The sequence below is a fragment of the Cupressus sempervirens genome, chromosome 10 (assembly GCF_028749045.1).
Source record: "Cupressus sempervirens isolate cs-2001-9-10 chromosome 10, ASM2874904v1, whole genome shotgun sequence".
Taxonomy (NCBI): Eukaryota; Viridiplantae; Streptophyta; class Pinopsida; order Cupressales; family Cupressaceae; genus Cupressus; species Cupressus sempervirens.
In genome coordinates, this window is record NC_143127.1 from 79,707,634 (window position 1) to 79,729,398 (window position 21,765).

Here is a 21,765-nt window from a genome sequence, read left to right on the forward strand (position 1 = left end):
AACCTTAGGCAATCCAAGAACTAATGCATTTGATGTTAGATTCTTCAAACTATTGAAATTCAAATGGCCATACCTGAGATGCCACAACCAACTTTTATCCTCATAAGCCATATTGACAAGCTGATTATAATTTTGACCAAACTTCAAAGGAAACATCCTATTCTTTGTCATAGGAACAACTATAATCACTTTATTTTTTTATTCTTATCATAGATAGTACAGTGCATGTTCTCAAATACCACTCTATAATTCTTCTCACATAGCTACCCAACACTCAATAAATTATGCTTCAACTTGGGAGTATAATAAATATCTTGAACACTTTTCATACCTTCCTTTGTGTGAACATCCATGGCTCCTTTGGCCGCAACATCCACAATATTGTTATTACCAAGGGTAATATTGGATCTGTAACTATCATCAAGCTTTGAAAATATTTCTCTATTACCAGATATATGGTTAGAGCATCCAGAATCCAAATACCAAACATCATTCACATTACTTTCACCTTTCCCATAACACAAAAATGAATTACCTTAGGAAGGATCCTCATCTTGTTGGGCATAATTTGCATTATTGTTACCTAATTTAAGTCTATGCTCTCTCTCAAAATGTCCATACTTATTGCAATGATAGCATTGGATGTTCCTTTTATCAAATTTGACTCTACCTCTTCCTCCTTGAGCACCTCCTCTTCCCCTAGATCCTCTTGAAAAATTTTGATTTTGGCCTCTTCCCGAACTTTTGTTGTTGTTACTACTGCTGCTAGCACCATCATTCTTTGAAATTTGCAATTGAGAAGCAAAAGCCTTCTCATTAACACTGGTAGATGTGTCCCTTATTCTATCCTCATGTGATATAAGAGATCCAACCAATTCATCATACTCCATAGTAGCTAAATTTTTGCTTTCTTCTATGACAATTGCTACAGTATTCCATTTTGGGGTTAGAGATCTCAATACCTTTTGTATTATTTTCTCTTGAGCAATAGATTCACCCAAAGTGGCCATTTTATGAGTCACATCTTTCACTCTCACACAAAAATCTCCCACACTCTCTGTCTCCTTCATCTTCAAGTTCTATATTCTCTTTTCAAGGTTTGTAGCTTCACAATCTTGATCTGTTCATTGCTATGGTAAGCATCTTTTAGAGTCTTCCAGGCCTCTTTTGCTATCTATGCATTAGCAATTCGAGGAAACAAGCTCTTATCAAGAGCCATCTAAATGTGAAATAATGCCATTGCATTCTTCTTCTTAGCTTCCTTCTTCAATCTCCTGTCATTAGGTTGGAGAGTATTCCAATATGTAGGCTCTTCATATCCAGATTCAACGATCTCCCAATAATCTTTGACAATCAAAAAAGTCTTCATCTTGATTGACCAATATTGGTAATCAACTCCATCAAACTCTAAGATTTGCAAATTTTTTGCCATGCTCTTATCTTCCAAACACCTTCAGCTCTGATACCAAATGTAGGATTTAAACAACAGCGGCAACACAATAATTAAAATGATAATATTCAGAATAGGGGAGGCTCTGTTTTACTGCAGAGAAGAAAAAAACTAACATTTTATTGCTGCATCATTCATATGTATATATCATTACATCTTACAACTATCATCTATAAAACTCTTTTATGAAACCTACGATGAAAGTCACTGCTTGTCACAACAGTTGAACTGTTATTGACTGGTCCTTTATTACATGCAGAACTTTGTGAAACCTGCGGTAGAGATGGACTAATAGATTTATTGCTTGTAACAGCAAGTGTTATTGAAATTCTAATGCAAAGTGAAATACGAAACAATCTATAGAAAACTAATTTAAATTGCTGCTAATTATGCGAATCCTTGGCTTAGACAGTGCATTAGAAATGGGATGGTGGAATTGACGGTTGCAAAAACGGTTGAACTAGTTGTTTGAAGAGAAGATCTTGGCATCAATCTTCAAAAAACCCTACACAACAGTTTCGTCAGAAGAAAAGTAAACTTCCAAAACCGGGTGCAGAATGAAATGACAGTTGACGCCATACCTGGCAGGGGCACAAAATGATCTGGTCCTTGTGAGTTGCAGTTGGAAGAGCCTGGACAACTTGTGTGTTGCAATTGCAAGAGCCTGGAGAACCATTCAAAGGGTCTGGAGAACCTCGGTGCATGGCAAATAACAAACAACAATGACTAAGAAGTTTAGAAAAAGACATTCCTCCATTCTGCTTTAATGTCTTCTCACCTAAATCTTTGAGCAATCTTCATGACAAGAAACCATGCAAGAAGCCATTTGGCAATTGCAGCAACTGGAGCCTGGATGGCTACGAAAAAAGCTTCTCTGACCAATATTTATTTTCTGCCGTCGAATTTGGAGATATCTGACGCGGCATTTTGAGGATCGCGCCTTTTTTGTGCATAGAAACCTTCGCAGGGATTTAGAACTTACCCAAGGAAGAGGACACGTCTGAAATCGGGTAGAGATCAGTAAAAATCAAACAACTATTACTTAGGTACATTGCAAATTGCCATTGTCGGAATAGTAATGAAGAGACGTGATAGGCAGAAAGTAAAAGGAACTAATTGCGAATTAAGTAAAACCCTATGCAATAGTTCTGCCATGCAATGGCAGGAACTAATAATATCAAAGTCATGCAGTGGGCCAGACTCCTTCACAACGAGTTCCACAGCTATCCCTTGAATCCAGCTATAGCAATTTGGGAGAGGACCCAATTCCTTGCGCTGCATGTTTACTGGATTTATTATGACCAGTGGTTTGTTTTGCGTATAGTGCATATCAAGAAAGAGGAAAAACCCTACTGCTGCTGCGCACATGTAAAGCTGGCCATCGAGTTGAGAATGCCAAACCCGTTTCTGCTGTGGTATTGGTAAGGCAATTCGAAACAAGTGATTGAGTGAACTGCTGAACAAGGCGATTTCGTGAAATTCCTCTCTCATGTCTTGCATCACAAAATTGTATTCTTTGTCTTGTACTGCATTGAAAGTAGGGGCTGTTATTGCCTCGTTACACCGTTTGGAAAGAGTCTTTGCCCTCATTAGCGAAGGCACTGGAAGTCTTCGCAAAATCACCTCAATTAGGTTGAAATCCAAATCTGGCAATTCCTCACTGCTCTCGTCAAGAAAATCACTTCCACCCGCAGCAACACCATCTTGTGGCAATTGAAAGGAGGAATATTTTTGCATGGTTTCATGTTTTCTGTATATCTTGTGGAAGGCGGTTATCAACATGGAAAAAGGAATGCTAGTACACAGATTTGCCATTGTACTGCACCACATACGGTGATATGTATTCTCATATTGTCCTTCTCTACAACCCATCTGAACTAGCCACTCCACCCATTCCGCAGTAATCTTCTTCTTTCGATCTTTCATTGTTACAAAAGTTTGTGTCATCACTTTCCCTTCCATTTCTTGCCTCAAAATGATAACTTCAAAATTTATGCTCCAACAATAAGCTGTCTTGTACTCGTAAAAGTTTTCAACGATGAGAACGTGAAATAAATAAAGAACATTTATTCTAAATTAAGAAATAAGGATTAATAAATTTCTAAATATAAAAGCAAATTTAATGATTACTTAAAATCTATTTTCTAAAAGTTTTAAGAAATAAATATTAATAAATTTCTAAAAATAAAAGCAATTTTAATGATTACTTAAAATCTATTTTCTAAGAGTTTCATTTAAAAGAAAAACTGGGCTAGATTGTTTTACTTTGCATTGGTGAATAGAAAATACTGCATCATGCATAGAGGCTCATTTTATTTTTTATTTATTCAGGAATGAAAAGAAAATAAGAATAAACAATGTTTTAAAATTAAAATAAAGAAAGAATTGATTTTTAAAAAGAGAAATAATTTAAATATCTTTTTAAAATCTTACTTAAAGAAAGGAGTTGTCTTTGTCTCTTTACACAAACATAAATATCAAACAACCAACCTAAATGAAGCAGGGCAAATATCACGAATCTAGTTCATGCATCAAGCATCATGCATGGAGGCTTGTTCTATTCATTTTTCTTTATTTTCTTCAATTTCTATGGTTAATTTTCCTTACATTACTCTCTTAACTCTATTCCAACTATTTAATTGATGGTTAATTTTTTTCTATATTTAAAAATCTTATCATATTGGAAACTTAATGTTTTCATCTCAATCATTTTTCAATTAATTTTATTTTTAGAAACAATACATGTCCTATAGTTTATGGTGAATTATTGGTTCATGCAGAAAAATCTATTTTGGTCCATATTTTTCTATTTGACCAGTCAACTAACCAATTGAGATAACAACTTAAAATATCATGCGACAAAATATTGTAGTTGATTATTATTTTTTCTTTTTAGAAATTTTAAAATATGATTGTTGTACTTTTTGATTGGTAAGAGCTATGTATCTATATGTAATAAGCTCAAGTAGTAGTAAGAGTAATAAAATAAATATACAATTATATCCAAATACCCCCTAGAAGAGTAATAGTAATAGTAATAACTCAAGCTTATTACATATATATTCTATATCACTACTTTGTCTACAGGCATTAAAGTTGTTTCAAGCTAGTGAAAAAATAGGAGTTTATAATCTTTGTAAGTATATAGTTCATTTTTAGACCAGCACAAGAAATAGTAGTAGTTAGCAAAATATGGATTCTTTTTCTTTTCTTGTGATATATTTCTTACGGGTTTTAAATTTTGTGTTCATCTATACAGGTTAACTTGACATTGGGTTTGTAGAGTTAATTTCATTATAGGAATATAATTCTCATAATTTAACAGATTTAGAGTATAATGCTATATAAAGCTATTAAGAGCTAAATTCTTAACTTATTATTTGGTGTAGATAATTGACGTAAATTATTTCTTAAACATTGGATGATGATTAACCAATGTGAACACACTCTGCCTTCAGATTAGAAGAACTGATGTTTATTATATCACCTTTTCAAAAAAAATTATTTTTATTAAGACATGCTTATCTTTATGTTAATTTAGTGATAGGTACCAATATGAGTACTCTATTTGGTTTTCTTTCTAGCATGGGAAGGATACTAAAGACCTCAACGATCTAAAGTTCCTTTATAAGATAACCAATGTCAAGAGGTCTTCTTCATTTTATATAGATCATGACTTTAACTTTTCTAAAAGGCATGATAGTCACATAGACCCCAAAAACAAACAAAGTTGAACATCCTTTGAACTGATGAATTTTTATGTCTTAGAGGGACCAAGTTCAAATATCCAAACATCTAGCTATCAAGAAGTTTCCAGCAATCACTAGTTAGGCTATGGAAGAAATTTCCACTTCTCATTGTACCTTGCAAAAGAAGAGGAAGGTTCAAATATTTGAATAATTACATTGCTACCATGAAATTAAGTTACAGTTGATGTCTTAGATTTGTTCTTTAAGTGCATATCATAAAATGGTTACATTGCTCATGTGTCAGCAATTTCATTATTTCGCTTCACAATATTTAGATTTAGTGCATGTTAGAATTGATTCACTACCTATGTTTAGCAACATTTTTTTTAATACTATGGAGTAGAGTTTTAGTATCAACATTTTGAATCATACTCTGTGATATGTCAAGTGTAAGTTTTAGCACATGTTAAATTTTCTATTATATTTTAACAATTAGTTGCTTCATTATTTTTTATGTGCACTTTGAAGCCCACTTTATTTGGATTGAATGGAATGGGGCTACATGGACAATGCCAATTAAATTTTGGTAGCTAGCATATCAATTTATGTAACCCATAATTGTGTTGTTAGAAAAAATAATTATAATTCTATTTTCAAGGGTGAGCTTTTGTGAATTTTGATAAATAGATAGTCAGTGTTTGTTGCAAGGCTTTAGGTAATTTTGGCTAAGATTTAGGACTGAAATCATTATGTTGTGGGAAAAACACAATTTGTGGTTTAAGTCTTTGGAAGGTGATTAATAATCATCATCCTATAAAGATTGTTCCTATTTTATTGAGTGTTAAAGCATCTATAAAATATGAAGTTTAGTGAAAAAGATTTGTGAAGTATGATTTTTGGACTCTCAATAGTGACAATGCTAATTCTGAAGAATCTGGACCATCTACAGGTATTGTGATACAATATGTCTAATCCTTTTGAAAGGAAATAATAATAGTTATGAGTTTTTCATAAGCCTATCTAGTATATGTATCCTTGATTTGAAATGACAAAATCGTAGTTGGTATGAGTTTTTATATATATTAGTATTCATAAAGAATTAATGGAATATACAATCTTCATGAAAATGCCCAAATGATTGTGTCTTCTTTTCAACATATTTCTAGGCTAATTTTTTAATGGAATATACAATCTTTAGAGAAAATGCCCAAATGATTGCCTTCTTTTCAACATATTTTTAGGCCAATTTTTTGATATTTTGTAGCTGATTTTTCATAACCAGATTCACATATTTTTCTTTTTTCTTTTGAGTTTGGATTGAGCTTCTTTATTTTACCAAAAAAAAACATTGTGAGAGTCCAAAACTGATAGAAGCATAATGAAAGGTTCAAAACACAACTATCTTCATTTGATTCACTATTCTTCCTTTTCTTGATGACATAAAATATTTTCACAATCCTGAAAGCTAAACAAGTAATATTAGTTTAATTTGCACATCTCTTCTCCATGGAAAATTGTCTTAGGGGAGGATCTATTTTCTTGTATCCAAGTGAAAACTTTAATGGTTAGTCTATATATTAGCTGACATACAGTTTCAACATCCCATGTTTTAAAAATGATTATTTTTTAATCAAGTCTATATATGTTTTTTATATTGATGTTTTGAATAATACTCAATATTTTTCTATTTAACACCATTCTACACTAGAAGAAAATTGGAAACTAACAAGTTTATACATGTTCTTAATGTTAGTTTGTGGTGACTAATCAAGGAAGTATTTTACACTCACCATAATTCCTCAGTAGGATTCCTTTTTTGGTCCTATTGTGGGCCAACATATTGTATTTATTTTGACCCTAATTTTGTAAGGAGACAAAATCTTGTATAAAATGTCTTAGGGTTAGCGATTTCATAAGGTGTGATGCTATAATATTTTCTTGTGGTAATATTGAGCTATAAGGGATTGCAAATTGTAATCAATGGATAAGAAAAATATTGGACTCACTCTTTGGTGGACGTAGCTACTTGGGATTAGATGAAGCATGTTGAATCTTTATGTCTTGTGTTCTCTACTATGTGCATTTTTTTTGATATTTGATATGTTTGCATGTAATTTTTATATTTGTCTCTTTGTTCCTAACAAGTGGTATCATAGCCTAGTTGTTTCAATTATCCTTTCTAGGAAAGTCTTATGGTTGAGTGGGAGTCTCATGGTTGAGTGAGAGAGATGGAAGAAGAGGGTAAGTTGAAGGTTGAGAAGTTTAATGGGCAAAACATTTAGTTATTAAAAGTGAAAATGGAGGACTATGTTTTCTATCATCTTAAAATGGACATACTTTCCTTTTAAGAGCTTTTAGCTCGCACCTCTTCATGGTTCCTTCTTCAGACCATGGATGTGCTTATGTTTGTTCCTCTTTTTCTCTTCTCTCTTCCATCTTTCCACCCTATCTAGTTTTATGTGGCACCCAAGACTTGTTCTCCTAAAGATGGTGGACCTAGCCCTCCTAGGTTGACCTATGCCTGGTAGTTTTGGAGCTTGAGGCCATGAAGTCCTTAGTGGTTTAATTAGTTTATGACCATTATTGAGTTGGTTGGTACTATTTTCATTTCCAGTAAATTATATATAAGGTGGCTTGGATGCTTCATTTCATAACAATAAGCATCTAATTCAAGCTCTTTCTCTCTAGTGAAGATATTTTCCTTTTGCATTCAAGGATTTCAAGCATTCAAGCCTTTTTCAAGTATTTAAGCAAGGGGATTTCTATCTAGCATTGAAGAATCCTTTGTGAGAATTTTTGCTTTAAGAACTAGTGTATTGTTGGCCATCAAGAGAAGAGATCCCCACTGAAGCATTTATCTTCTTTATTGATGCATATTCATATCCATGGCACTATGATGGAATTATGGTAGATCTATTACAAAGTGTAGAGATACCTTGCATTCCTAATTCAAACTATATGATACAACTACATTGTATACACATGGGAAAGGTAAATCCTAACATTAATCTTGTTCTTTATGGTCATTTATATTTATATTTCTCATTTTTGGTTAATTTCTTAACCTAGGGCTTGACCAAGGAAAGCCCTCATTAAACTCCAATTGCCAAACCTTTCTTTTTTGTGTTGATTTGTAGGTTTTCAGCAAAAAGGATTATAGATTTGTAACCTACAATTCACAAGATTTTTGGAGTCATTAGTTATAAAGTCACACACTATGTCAACCTAGTGGAAAGACATCTTCCCAAGTTGACCTCGTTAGAAATAGTGGGGGGGGGGGGTGAAGGTGGTGTGGATAAGTAATCTACAAACTTTAGTCATCAGCTAGATATTATTAATTACTTTAAATCATATAAAAAAAATTAATAAAGTAAATAATAGTAAACATGCACAAAGATAACTTATAATGCAATATTTTGTTAACTAGGGAAACCCTGACCAAGGGAAAACCCTGTTGGGGATGATACTTAGTAGATAATATTATGATATATAAGTTCCTTGTTATAGGATGGACCTTGTTAGGAGTCAATGATAAAATTTAGTATAAGGAGTCCTTGTTAGGAGACTTTGAATCCTTGTTAGAAGATTCCAACCCTATTAGGTGTTGTACCAACCCTGTTAGGAGTTGTAGTACAATAGATGCAAGATAAGCCCACTACCCAAATATGCATTCCTAATTATAAGAAGAGCTCATTTCCCAAACAAGTAATTAGACTTCTAAAATATAGATTCTTTCTCAGTTCAATCTTGGATCTCAAAATAGCTTCACAAACTTCACACGTATTGTTTTCATAGTAAGTTTTCATATGTTGTGCATTTGATTTCTGGATTTGATTGTGTGAACAGATTTTTTACATAAAAATTTTGGATCACACTCCGTGATCATCAAGTTTTCATATCACAATACCTACACAACTTACACAATAGCTTACACTTCTTATCTTTGCATAAATACCACACCTTTACACAAATTGATGCTAGGTCAGCTAAGACCATAATACACTTTTCCAACTTAGAGTAGACATCTAAGATGTTAGCCCTAATTGGACAAGTAATTATTTTGTAAATAAAATAATCCTTTTCCTTTGATTCCACTATCCTATTTCATCAAAACATGAATATCTCTTTTCTATACAATCTGTACTGACTTCTAAGGTTATACACATCGTCATCAATATGTATACTATCTCCATAACTTCACTAGTCATAATATGACATCAACAACAAGTTATAATAAAAAAAATACACTATTGTATACCAAATTCATACTTAAACAATTGTTTGATTAACAAAAGCTAAGTATCTTTATTTTTGACATCTCCCCCTTTGGCATTGATGACAACAAAATAGGGAAAAATTTCTAAGGAACAAAAACTTAACAAAAATAAACAACACATTCATATTACATCTATTACAATTTGTCCATCTTTACCTATGCTCTCCCTTAAAATATACTTTACAATCCTTTTTACCTAATTTATAATTCTCTCAATCTACTTCTCCCCTTAACAATTTTCTTGTGTGCTTCTCCTCTTTTGACATCAATGAAAAAGGTTGAAATGTCAAAAGCTATCCATGTGCTATCAAAAATATTGTTCTTTTGCCTTAAGCTGATATAATCTTCATGCAATCATTAAAATTTACTCTAAGATTGTCCATACCTTTAGTATATGTCTCCTTGGTAGATTCAATTGAGGTGAAATTGCACATAAGGCATATGATGCAATCTCAACTACATTAAAGTTTGAATACAAAAAGTTACAATAAGTGTCGTTGGCCTTGATACATTCCTCCAACTATTTCTCTACAAAAGATACTTTTAGAGCAATAGATTCTCTGAAATCTGATACTCCCCTCAAAATTTGGTCCTTATGAAGTTTCATTTTCCTAATATCATTGTGAATACTGACCACTTGTTTTTCAAAAACATCAATCTTGCTAGTTGGATGTTGTATTTGGCTAGATAGAGTTTCTAGCTCACTCATCTTTTATCCAATCTGACTATTAATGTCCTTAGTTAGCTTGTAAGATAGGGTACACTCAATGTACATTATCTTCCCATCTTGTTGACACTTCCAAAGTTCTTTGATACAAGTGTCAAGACTTACCAAATCATTCTTAATATTCTAACAAATAGTGCTAAACAAGTTAGCATCATGTGTGATTTGTGCCTTTGGTTCTACGACACTCAAAAAATTAGTAAATTCCTCATCAAATGAATTTAGCATTGCCTATGCCCTCTGTTCTAGATTTTCTTCTATGTGTTGCACTACCAAAGTACTACATGGTCTATTAGTAACCTCCATCAAGGTTTTCTGTACGCTCTTTAGTATTCTCTTCTTTTGAATAAGTTTTGATCATGATGAGATCAAATCAGTTTGATCATCATCATCAATTGCTAGGCTGGCAAGTGAAAGTATAGTAGATGAACTAGGAGGTTTAGTGTCATCCTCCCTTTGCTTCTTCTCAGTTGCCTCTTTGAATCTTCTCTCATCTTCCTCTTTCTTTTCTCTTTCCTTCTTTTCTTTTTCTCTCTTCTCTTCCTCTTCCAATATTTTCTTCTCTTCCTTTGTTTTCTTCCTTATTTCTTCTTCTACTATTCTTTTCTTTTCCTCCTATTCTTTCCTTTTCATCTCATCCTAAAGCAATTTCTTCTTGGCCTCTTCTATTTTCTGTTTTTCTTCCTCTATTAATGTCTTCTCCTCTTCAATTTTCCTTAGTTTATCTTCAATATCATGTCATTCGGAACTCTCAAATAGGTTAGTGTCCTCAATGTTAATGGTAACATTGGTCTAATCTATCTACATAGTGCCACCACTTATTGACACTTCTAAGATTCTAGGTGCTGGTTGAGATGTTGCCTTAGACTCTGTTAACATCTAACTTATTGCTACTACAATCTCACTTCTCAACTTGTCTTTCTCACCCCCCATAAACAAAAATGGTTTCACTTCATTCCTTAAGTATGGTGCAAGATTATTCAACAATCTCTTAATTTATTCTTTGTCACCAGTCTTAAAAATAGTCCTTAGCATAGAATTCTAAAGTTCTAAATCTTCTTCCCTTGTAGGAGCCTTCTTCACAATAAGTCTGTCATAGTCTTTTTGGTTTACTATGCCCTCAATATCCTTCAATTTCAAATTATTGGCAATAATATATCTCATAGTAGAGATATCAATATGATCTTTCTAAAAATTGTTATATACAAATTATAGAATTTTTTTATCTGAACAAAGTTACCCTTAATCACAATAGCTTAATTGATTTTCTCTATCTTCAGCTTCCAGGGTTGCTGAGCTTTTTCTGTTGATTGTTTTGAAGTTGTTACCTTCTTTTCTTGCTTGACTTCTTGTTGTTGTTCTTCTTCATCACTAGACTCAATAATTGTGAACAATGTCCTTTTTCTTTTACCTAGTCTAGTGGCTTGTTGCTTGATCCTTTTAGTCTTTGTGGTCATAGCTTCCACTAATCTCTTAGTTTTCTCTTTGGTTCACTAGGTTGCACATTAGATACTGCTACATACGAAATGCTTTGTTTCAAAGATGTCTCTATAATGGATACTGGAAAAGGTTGCACATTCAGTATTCCTTACTTTATGGTTTCCCTGACTGCCTGTGATTCACTCTCAGTCATACTAGCCTTTGATAAAGCTTTCTTCATAATAGTTTCAATCTTCTTGTGAGATGCCTTTTGGATAAGTGCACCAAGTTGTGGTGCCAAAAACATGACACACAAAATGAATTTTTTAAATTCTAAAAGTGTGCATGCACTTTTTAAAATCCCAACTTTTTATATGGGCTATAAACATGCAACCCATTTCATTTCTTTTTGTTGTTGCCTTCTTTCTCCTTAATCCCATGTACGTAGGTTGCAAAACTTGAACAATTTTCTCAGCAGCCTCTTCAAAATGCCTCATCATCATCAAAGATCAAGATCAAGATCATGTAGTATGTTTTCTAATCCTTTTTTTCCATTTTTTGATATGTTTTTGCATTATTTTGTAAGTTTTTACATTGTTTTGTAGGTATTTTTAATTTTTCTTTAAATTTGTTTATATATTTAGAATGCAATTGGTTTCTTATTAGGAAATGTGAATAATGAACCACCAAATCCTGAGTTGAATCAACAAAATCAAAATTAAAACCCTCCACAAGATCCAAATCAAAACCCTCCATAAGATAAAAATCAAAACCCTCCACAAGAAGAGCAAAAAATTCTACAACCTCCATAGATTGAAGGACCTCCACTTGGCATCCAAGACAACATAATGAATGAAATAGAAAGAGAAAGAAATGAATTAGAAGCACTTAATGATATGTTAAAAGCTTTTGGAAAACCCGATCCTATGAAAGCACAATTAGCATCATCCCTTGAGTGTATTGTAACCTATCTAGCTTCTGTTAGTGGTCAGTTAGATATTTGGTGTGTTAAGGGGGATGAACAAAGAAGATATTGTGAAAATATTATCCTATAAAGATGTAAGAAAAATGTAGCATTTTAGCATTGTTTAAAATCCTAGAGAACAAGACACTATTAAACATACAACTAAAAGGTTCCCTATTTATTGGTGCATACATGATGATATTAGAAATAACTTTAGGGATAGATGGTGGATGTTTTTTGATGTCCCTCTATGCAATAATCATGAGGTTTCAATGTATTTATTAAAGAAATTTTATTGTGAATCTATCCTTGGAGAGATCCCTAATTATTTTCATATATTATGACCTTAGGGTAGAGGTGGGGGTCATCATTTGAGAGGCTGGGGGCACATCGTGACCCTAATGTAGTTAGGGTACCTATTGTCAAGCCACAGGGTGAGCATGTGATTATTCCTTCAGTTGTGAAGGAACATGTAGAGACTAGCTCTTTAGGGACTATCAATAGTTTGACACAAACCCTCATTCATTATCCTAGTTTATTAGATGAGGAGGAGCCTTCTATGCATTTTAGTCACATGTGCACATCATGTGGATCCATATGCACATTTAGCAATCATGTTGGAGATAGTGTGGATAATGGGCTAGTCACTGATGAGCTCCCAAGTGACACATTTGGCATTGATACATAGGTAAATTACAATTATAATAAACTAATTTGATCGCATTTTGTATGTATAGTGAATGACTAATTAATTAGCATGTATTGACATTGTTCAAAATTTAGGGTAAGAGTATTGATGTAGTACAAATTCCTCGGCCCCATTTTATGTCTCGTCGATGAGTCGAGAGGTATGTATCAATTTAATCATTTAAATTAACACATATATTTATTAAGTAATCATATGAAGGATTGACCAAAAAAAACTCCATGTGCATCAATTCTCTACTAGACCATCAACATTCACAAGGGAGTTTGAGCCTAGGCATGATACAAGCTTCATAGAGGTACATTTGTTTCATGTTAATTTAATTCATTTGATTATATTTATTTCAGGTTTCATGTTGCATATAAATTGTATTATATGACATGCAATTGTTGACATCTAAGACTCCTCCTCATCTTCTCTAGTTAATCAACCATGGAGTTGCTACAGCGATGGCTAGTTTAGAGCCATTGACCAAGGTATGAAAGAATTTTCTTAATTTTAGTTGTTGTTTATAATAGTTAGTGTTGAAATTTAAAATGTTTATAAGTGATTATATTGATTGAATTGTTGTACTGCCTTATTACACTTGATCGTCTATGAGCTTTTGAGGTTGACATACAGAGTGACTATTTGATGGCGGTAAGAAAACAATTAATTTTGTGTGTACATATATTTGATTTCAATGTATAACAATTATTGATTCATATCTACTTTTTTTGTATCAACTCCATTTAGAGAAGAGCCTAAAAAAGAGGACGAGTGAGTGTGTGAGGAAGAATCCATCATCCCCATTATCTCCCTCCACACAATAACTGAAGACCTCTATGGATTTGTTTCCTTCCCCTAGTGCGAAGGAGAAGATATAGGGATAGACACACATGCATAGGAATTAGTGGACATATTTGATATACATTTGATGTATATATGACATTTTATATTTGATGTATGACATATATTTGATGCATGACATTATTATCTACTTATGGCATTATTGGTTAATATATGATATGTTTGTTCATGTATGACATTATTGGCTATCATAATATATTAAATGTTTGTTAATGTATGATATTATTGGTTATCATAATATATTATGTGTTTGTTCATGTATGACATTATTAGTTATCATAATATATTATATGTTCATTCATGTATGACATTATTGGTTGTCATAATATATTATATGGTTTTTCATGTATGACATTATTGGTTATCATAATATATATCTTATTTTTCTTGTTTACATTTTAAGTGCATTTCATGTATTTCATTTTAATGTAATTTGCATCCAAAATGATGCAGAGTGCTCACACCAAAAGCTAGTGGATTCCCAACAAGAACACTTCTAAGACAAACTACCTTTCCTACCTTCCTAAGTGTCTTCAAAACCTCTTTCTAACTTGGTTACAACATTGAAAAAACTTGTACCCAACTTCACAAAACCACTTGATCACTTTTCTTATTCAAGAGTTGGGAAGCAATAAGGGAAAAATGAGCAAATTTGAGAAATGGGTCATAATCAACTTCTTGCTTCAAACTAACACCTTAGACACTTCAAGGAACACCTAATAACTATCTCACAAAATTCAGTCTATCATCTATTCTATCCTTCCAAGAGATTCTTCAACATCCTATGAGTGAAAGCAATCTTCCAACATCCTATGACTGTATTTTATTTGCAACATGTAATTTGGTGATTTCCATACAACTCTTCACAAAGGGAAATGATTATGTTTCAAACCCATGAAATGGCCACCAAGACAACCAAAAAGATCCTTAACATCTTCCAGTAACTCCATTTAGTGATAGCATGCAGCTAAAGTGATTTTTCATTTTGATAAAGTATGAGTTTTCTATTCTAAATAGAAAGTGATGATATTTGACAATAACTCAATGATCCTACATACAAGTTTAGCATCAGTAGTGATTCCTTGCCATATAGAAAGAACTTAATAATCACCAACACCTTATGCCTCCTATAAATTCATAGAGGATATTTTCATAATTTGACATCCATTCCAACCAATTACTAGTTGGTTTGATTGGTTACAAGGTTATTTCAACATTTTCAAAAAAATTGTTAAAATTGTCAAAAAGTTGTCACCAACTTTTATTGCAAAATGCAATTTTTGCACTAACTCTTCCTAGAACTTAACCAAGTGGTTTTCAATAACACATAAGACATATAAAATATGTAATGAATCTCAAAATATTTATTGAGTCAACTTATTAACAAAAACAACAAAAGAAAAGAAAAATCCTTAGGACTAAGGTAAATTGGGTTTATAAGTGACCTCAAGTTCCTTGACCTTACAAAAAAGGATTACCTTATCACTATAAATAAAATACATGTTCAAAATGGGGTGTATGATCACCTCTTTACCTTCTACCATGATTCTCCATGATTGGATGAGATGACCCTAGGTACCCTACTCCACAAGTTTCAATATCACTTGAGATGGGGTCACAAAATAAAAATAGAATCCAATCTCCAAAAAGTGAGAGAGGTTATTGTAGGTCTCTATAGAATGGTCCTATAGCACCTAGAATTGTATCCATATCTTACACAAGCTTTAAGATATTCCCTATTAAAGATCACTACCCTATGGCATTTAGTGACTCTTAAGGACGATTTGGTTCGGCATGCTCAAGAATGTTTGAGTGCTCAATGGGATGGGAGGACCTTGGGCCTAGGGTTTAGCTGGCCACCTAGAGCTAATGGAATAGATAGTTTAATTCCATGATGAATGTTGAGAGAGATTTGGAAATTGGAAACTTTGTACTACCCAACACTACAAGTTTCAGCATCACTAGAGATGGGACCACAAAATCTAAATGGAATCAAATCTCCAAAAAGTGAGAAAGTTTATTTTAAGTCTTTGCAACATGGTCCTATAGCACCTAGAATTACATACATACCTCACAAAAGCTCAGAGATATACTCATTGACTGAGGATGCAAGGGATTGGTTTAGAAGACTACCAGATGATAGCATTAGTTCATGGAGTGATTTGGAGAAGTTATTCAAAGAACAGTATAGAGATAATGTACTAATGTTGGATTCATGTTGAATGATTTCAAAAAAATCAAGAAGAACCCTAATGAATCTACCTTTGATTTCAATGTAAGGTTTCAGAAGGGAATGTACAAGCTATTTTAGGACATGAGATTAAATGAAGATGTGTGCCTTACAACATATTTGAATGCCTTTGATAGTAAAATGGCTTATCAATTAAGAGATAAAGAACCCAAAACTTTAAGGGATGCTTATAAGGTAGTTGTGAATATTAAAAATAATAGGAAAGCATCTAATAAGCTTGAAAGGAGAGATGACCCAAAATTGTTCAACCCTAAGAAAAATAAGAACAATAAAGATAAATCTCCTATAGGTAAGAAGCCCGAGGAAGCAACAATAGGTCGAGTGTTGGATTTATTAAAAAAGATGAACCTACCAATTTTCAATATACACAAACCTAATGTTGGTAAAAAGCCCCTAGTGAAAGGAAATCATTTTAATAGGCAACCAAGAATACAAAACTACCAGTACACAACTCAATGGAAATATGGTATACCTATTCCTAGCTAGACTCAAAATGTGAAGGATAAAGGTACCCTTGATCCATTGCAAAAAAAATTTGTCAACATGAATGATGATATACCATGGTGTATTATATGCCAATCACCTCACTCCTTAGACTATTGTGTAGTAGCCTAGTCCTTTGCTATAGATCAGAATGTGTAGAATGAGGATGAAGAAGAAGGAAAGAATCATGATGATGTAAGTTGTAATATTTTCAATATGTGTGATGATTATGAAGATTCTGATCTAGAAGAGCGTCAAAATGACATTGATGATCAAAGAATTGTCTACCAATTACACCATCAACAAGTATTCTTAGATGATGAAAATTATGATGAAGATAAGTCATGTGTTACATCCTCGGATGTTGGTCATATAAATCTGAGAATGCCTTCTAAATAGGAGATTGATAGAATTACCATGGAAATGATTTGTCAATTTCATAGTAATTATAATTTGAGAAGCAAAATAATTAACAATGAAGCTGGTAAGCCTTTTGGTATCTTTCTAAAGGATATTACTCATAAGATGAAGGATGATAGTATGAGAGATAATGCAGAAATAGAAAAGGTTAAAGATAGTAACACCAAGAAGTGGGAGCCTAAAAAGAAGGTCCAATTATAGGTGAATAAAATAATTAAGGCAAGTGTGCAAGAGAATAACTTAGGACCCAATATTACTAAGAAAACAATGGTGTCTACTATTCAAAAGACCTCACTCCTAGGCATTCTTGTAAAACCTATTGTATGTGATTCAATAGACTTGATATCTATGTTATCTAAAATAACAATCAAAGTGCCTTTATCTAATTTTTTTAGAATTGATGAACATAAGAGCAAAGCTTTGTCATGGTTGGGAGGAACAGGTAACAATAGTAATAATCTTACTAAACAAGACATCATTCAGAAAACCCTAGTGGTAGTTGAAGATTGTGGCATTATATCCAAAATTACTCAAATGTTTTTAGATGATTCATTAGTAGCTTATTTGGAGGATATTGAACCATTTTTTCTTAGTTTGATTATAAAGGGAAAAACTCTAAATAACTGCATGATAGACTTAGGAGATTCAAAAATTATTATTCCCTTCAAAGTTATGGAAGTTGTAGGTTTACAAGTAGACACCAAATGAGGTAGATGTAGGGGTATGGATGCTAGGGAGGTGCCTGACATAGGTACTCTCAATACATTACCTTTCAAATTAGTTGCATACCCTGATGTAGAATTAACAATGTCAATCCTTGTAGTTGATATTCCTCCACATTATGGAATGTTGTTATCTAGAAAATGGAGTGTTACTATGGGAGGTAGCATAAAATATGACTTATCCTATACCACTTTTCACATAGGAGACAAAGCTATTAAGGTAGACAGGGAGCCAAGGGTCAATAATATCTTTGGGGATGATGTTGATAAAGATGCCACTTGTTTTCTAGATACTAGTATAAATGCATTCAGGGTAGAACTGATTATCTAAGAAGTTGAGAAACTTCTAGCTATGATTGCACATGAGGTGAAATGTTGCATGGATTAATAGACTTTTTCAGACCATGTATTTTGATGGGGCAAGTTCTAAAGAAGGTTTAGGGGTGGGAGTAGTTTTTGTATCTCCTGAAAAGAACACTTTCAGATATTCATTCACCTTGATTTTATCTTGTACTAATAATATAGGAGAATATGAAGCACTCCTATTGGGATTAAGAGTTGCAACGCATCATGGAAGAAAAAAGTTAGATGTTATTGGTGACTTTGAATTAGTAATTTCCCAAGTAACAGAAACTTATGCTTCCAAGAACAAGATATTGAAGCAATATAGAAATGTTGTATGGGAACAAAGTGAGTTTTTCGATGCATTTGGTATCTCTCGAATGGAGAGGAGACATAACAAGATGGTTGATTAATGCAAGAGCATCCAGTGGTGTAAGGGCAATGTTGTATCACCCAAAAATATGATTATTGTTAGTTTTTGTTTAAAGTGCTTTTATTTATGGATACCTATTTGGGTAAAATAAAGATTCCAACTCTCATAGTTCCACTATTGGTTTTTTAAGTTAGAGTTTTTGAGCACCTTGGGATATGTGCCAATGTAGAAAATAGGTTATTTTGTAAGTAAGCCATAAGTATGATGAGTTAGAGGGTGTAAGATTGAGGAATAATTATACTTGTAATTTAAAGAACTCCAAAAAAAGAATCAGGTCAAAAGGTTTTATGGTTTGAAAGTTATTGTAGTTTTAAGTTGCCTAGGGACCTCTTAAGAGTGCTTCAAGGTTAGATTTGAGGCACTAAATGGCCTTTTACCAACCCAAAAAATGGGGTATGAGCCAAGCTCATCCATGGGCCTATAGAGCACCTAGATAGCTTTCCAAAAATGTAAATAGTTCATCAATCAGAGTCTTAGCTCAAAAATTATACCTCTTGGAAGTTGGACTACCATTTTTGGATTCTTGTAATTTTACACCAACTTTTGACATATTTTCAAGAACCTTCTATTTTGGAAGTGGATTCAAAATGGCATATTCTAAAATTATTCCTAACCTTAAACCTAATTTAGTTTTCTTAAGGACATTTCTAGCATTGTAAAGGTAGTTTTTGGTGGAGTTTGGGAGAAGGTACCATGAGAAGTGTTTTCTCTAGAATATGATAACATTGTAAGCCCATTGGGCATGTTGTGGAATCTTTTTTTGTTGTAATAGCATATTTCTTATGATAAAAACATTCCCCTTTCCCAATTTCATTCATTTTTGTCTTGGGTTGTGTCCCTATCAAGTGGTATCATAACGAGTTTTCCTAAGTGTGTAGACAGAGCACCGATTGTGAGGCAATTTGCACCAAGACTATGTGGTTATGGGTTTTGATACAAAAAGATGCCTCCATGAAGGGAGTGTGGTGGAATGGCTAGAGTTGTTACTCCTAAGGTTAGATCCCTCTAGAGACAAGTTCAAGCATTACAGGAGGAGATCTATAGAGGGATGAATGTTGTCATAGGCGATGAAAGTGAGGAAGAAAAAGAAGAAGAAGGAAATATTAGGTAGGAAGGGGTAGGAGATAGAGAAGTCCTAAGATAGGCAGAGTAGAGGCTTTTTAGGGTCATTTCCAAGCTTGGAAAAAGACCTAAAATTGATGTTGACATGTTTTTAAGAAATCTAAACCTAAATGAGTTGATCAAATAGATCAATAAGTTGAAGGAATGTTTTGAGTATGAGGATATTGGAGACCTTGTTAGGGTTAAGTTTATGAAGGCCAAAATGAAAGTCCGTGCCAAAATTTGGTGGCAAGAGATTCAATTGGAAATAAATAGAAGAGGAAAGGAGAAAATCACAAGATGGGATCGCATGGTGGACAAACTAAAGAAGCAATTCATTCCTATTGATTATGAGCTTGATTTGTTCAAGAAGATGCAAGGGTTAAAACAAGTAGGAAAATCTATCCAAGAATACATAGAGGAGTTTCACCAAGCCCTTATTAGGGTACGACATGTAGAAGCAAATAAGGAGAACGTTTCCTATTACCTTAGTGGGTTAAGACTTAGCATTCAGGAGGAGTTAAGTCTAGTTAAATTCACTATCATTGAAGATGCATACTAGTTTCTCTTGCGAGTTGAGGAGAAGCTAAAAAAATAGTCTGGTGGAAGGAAAAGAGCGCACGATCAAGGAGAAAAGGGTTGTGGTAAGTCATTTTTAGGCTAAAATGAAAACCAGAAGAAAAATGAAGATGTGGGTGCTAGCCAAAATTAGAGGAATGAGGGTTTCAACCATTCTTATGATACAAGGAGAGGAGGCTACCATGGTACTTACTTTCATTGTATGAAGAAGGTTATCAACCCTTTGAATTCCCTCAATGTCAAGGAAGGACATATAGAAGAACTAATGGTGAAGCAAGGGTTGTTCATATGGATTATGATGCACAATCATCACATTTAGAGGATGCAAAAAGAGGAGAGGTTCTAGTTAATGAAAGGGTCTTACTAAGTGGTGAGGCTAAACTTGGAAAAAGGAGGAGTTTGTTTCATACCAGGTGCAAGTTCAAGGGTAAATATTATGATGTGATTGTAGATAGTGGAAGCATTGACAACTTAGTGTCAAAGGAGGTGGTCTCAAAGCTAAATCTCAAGAGGGAGAAACACCCCCAACCCTATCACGTTTCTTGGGTATAGAATGATCATAAGGTCTTGGTTAGTGAGTAATAATTGATAAAGTTCAAGATTGGGAGTTACCATGATGAGGGTCTCAGTGACATCATTCCAATGGATGTCTACCATTTATTGTTTGGAAGGTCGTGGCAGTTTGATAGGCATGCTATACATGGTGGTCATGCAAATACATACTCTCTGGCAAAGGATGGAGTTCACCACAAATTGAAGCCTTTGATAAAGAAGGGTGAAAAGGTATGCAATAGTAATAGGGTATTTCTTGTTGATGGAGGAAATTTTTTTTATGGAATTAAACATCATTGTATGTGTTATTCCTTAATTCCTAGAAAAGATAAGGAAGGTAGTAGCGAAATTCCACCTAAAGTTTCAGGTCTAATAAGTGAGAATGGAGATGTCATCTTAGATAATGTTCCAGAAAGGTTGCTACTAGTAAGGTAAATTAGTCATCAAATAGATTTAGTCCCTGGAGCTAGTTTTCCTAACAAGGCTATTCATAGGATGGCTCCTAATGAGATCAAGGATCTAAACAAACAAGTTTAGGAGCTATTGAGGAAAGGTTTGATTTGAGAGAGCCTAATTCCATGTGTAGTACCTACAGTTCTGGCACCAAAGAAGGATGGAGAGTGGAGAATGTGTATAGACTCTTGAGCTATAAATAGAATAACCATCAAGTATCAGTTTCCTTTGCCAAGAATGGATGATCTTATAAACTATTTGAGTAGAGATCAGTACTTTGCAAAGATAGATCACAAGAGTAGTTATCAATAGATATAGATACAAGAGGGAGATGAGTCAAAGATTTTATTCA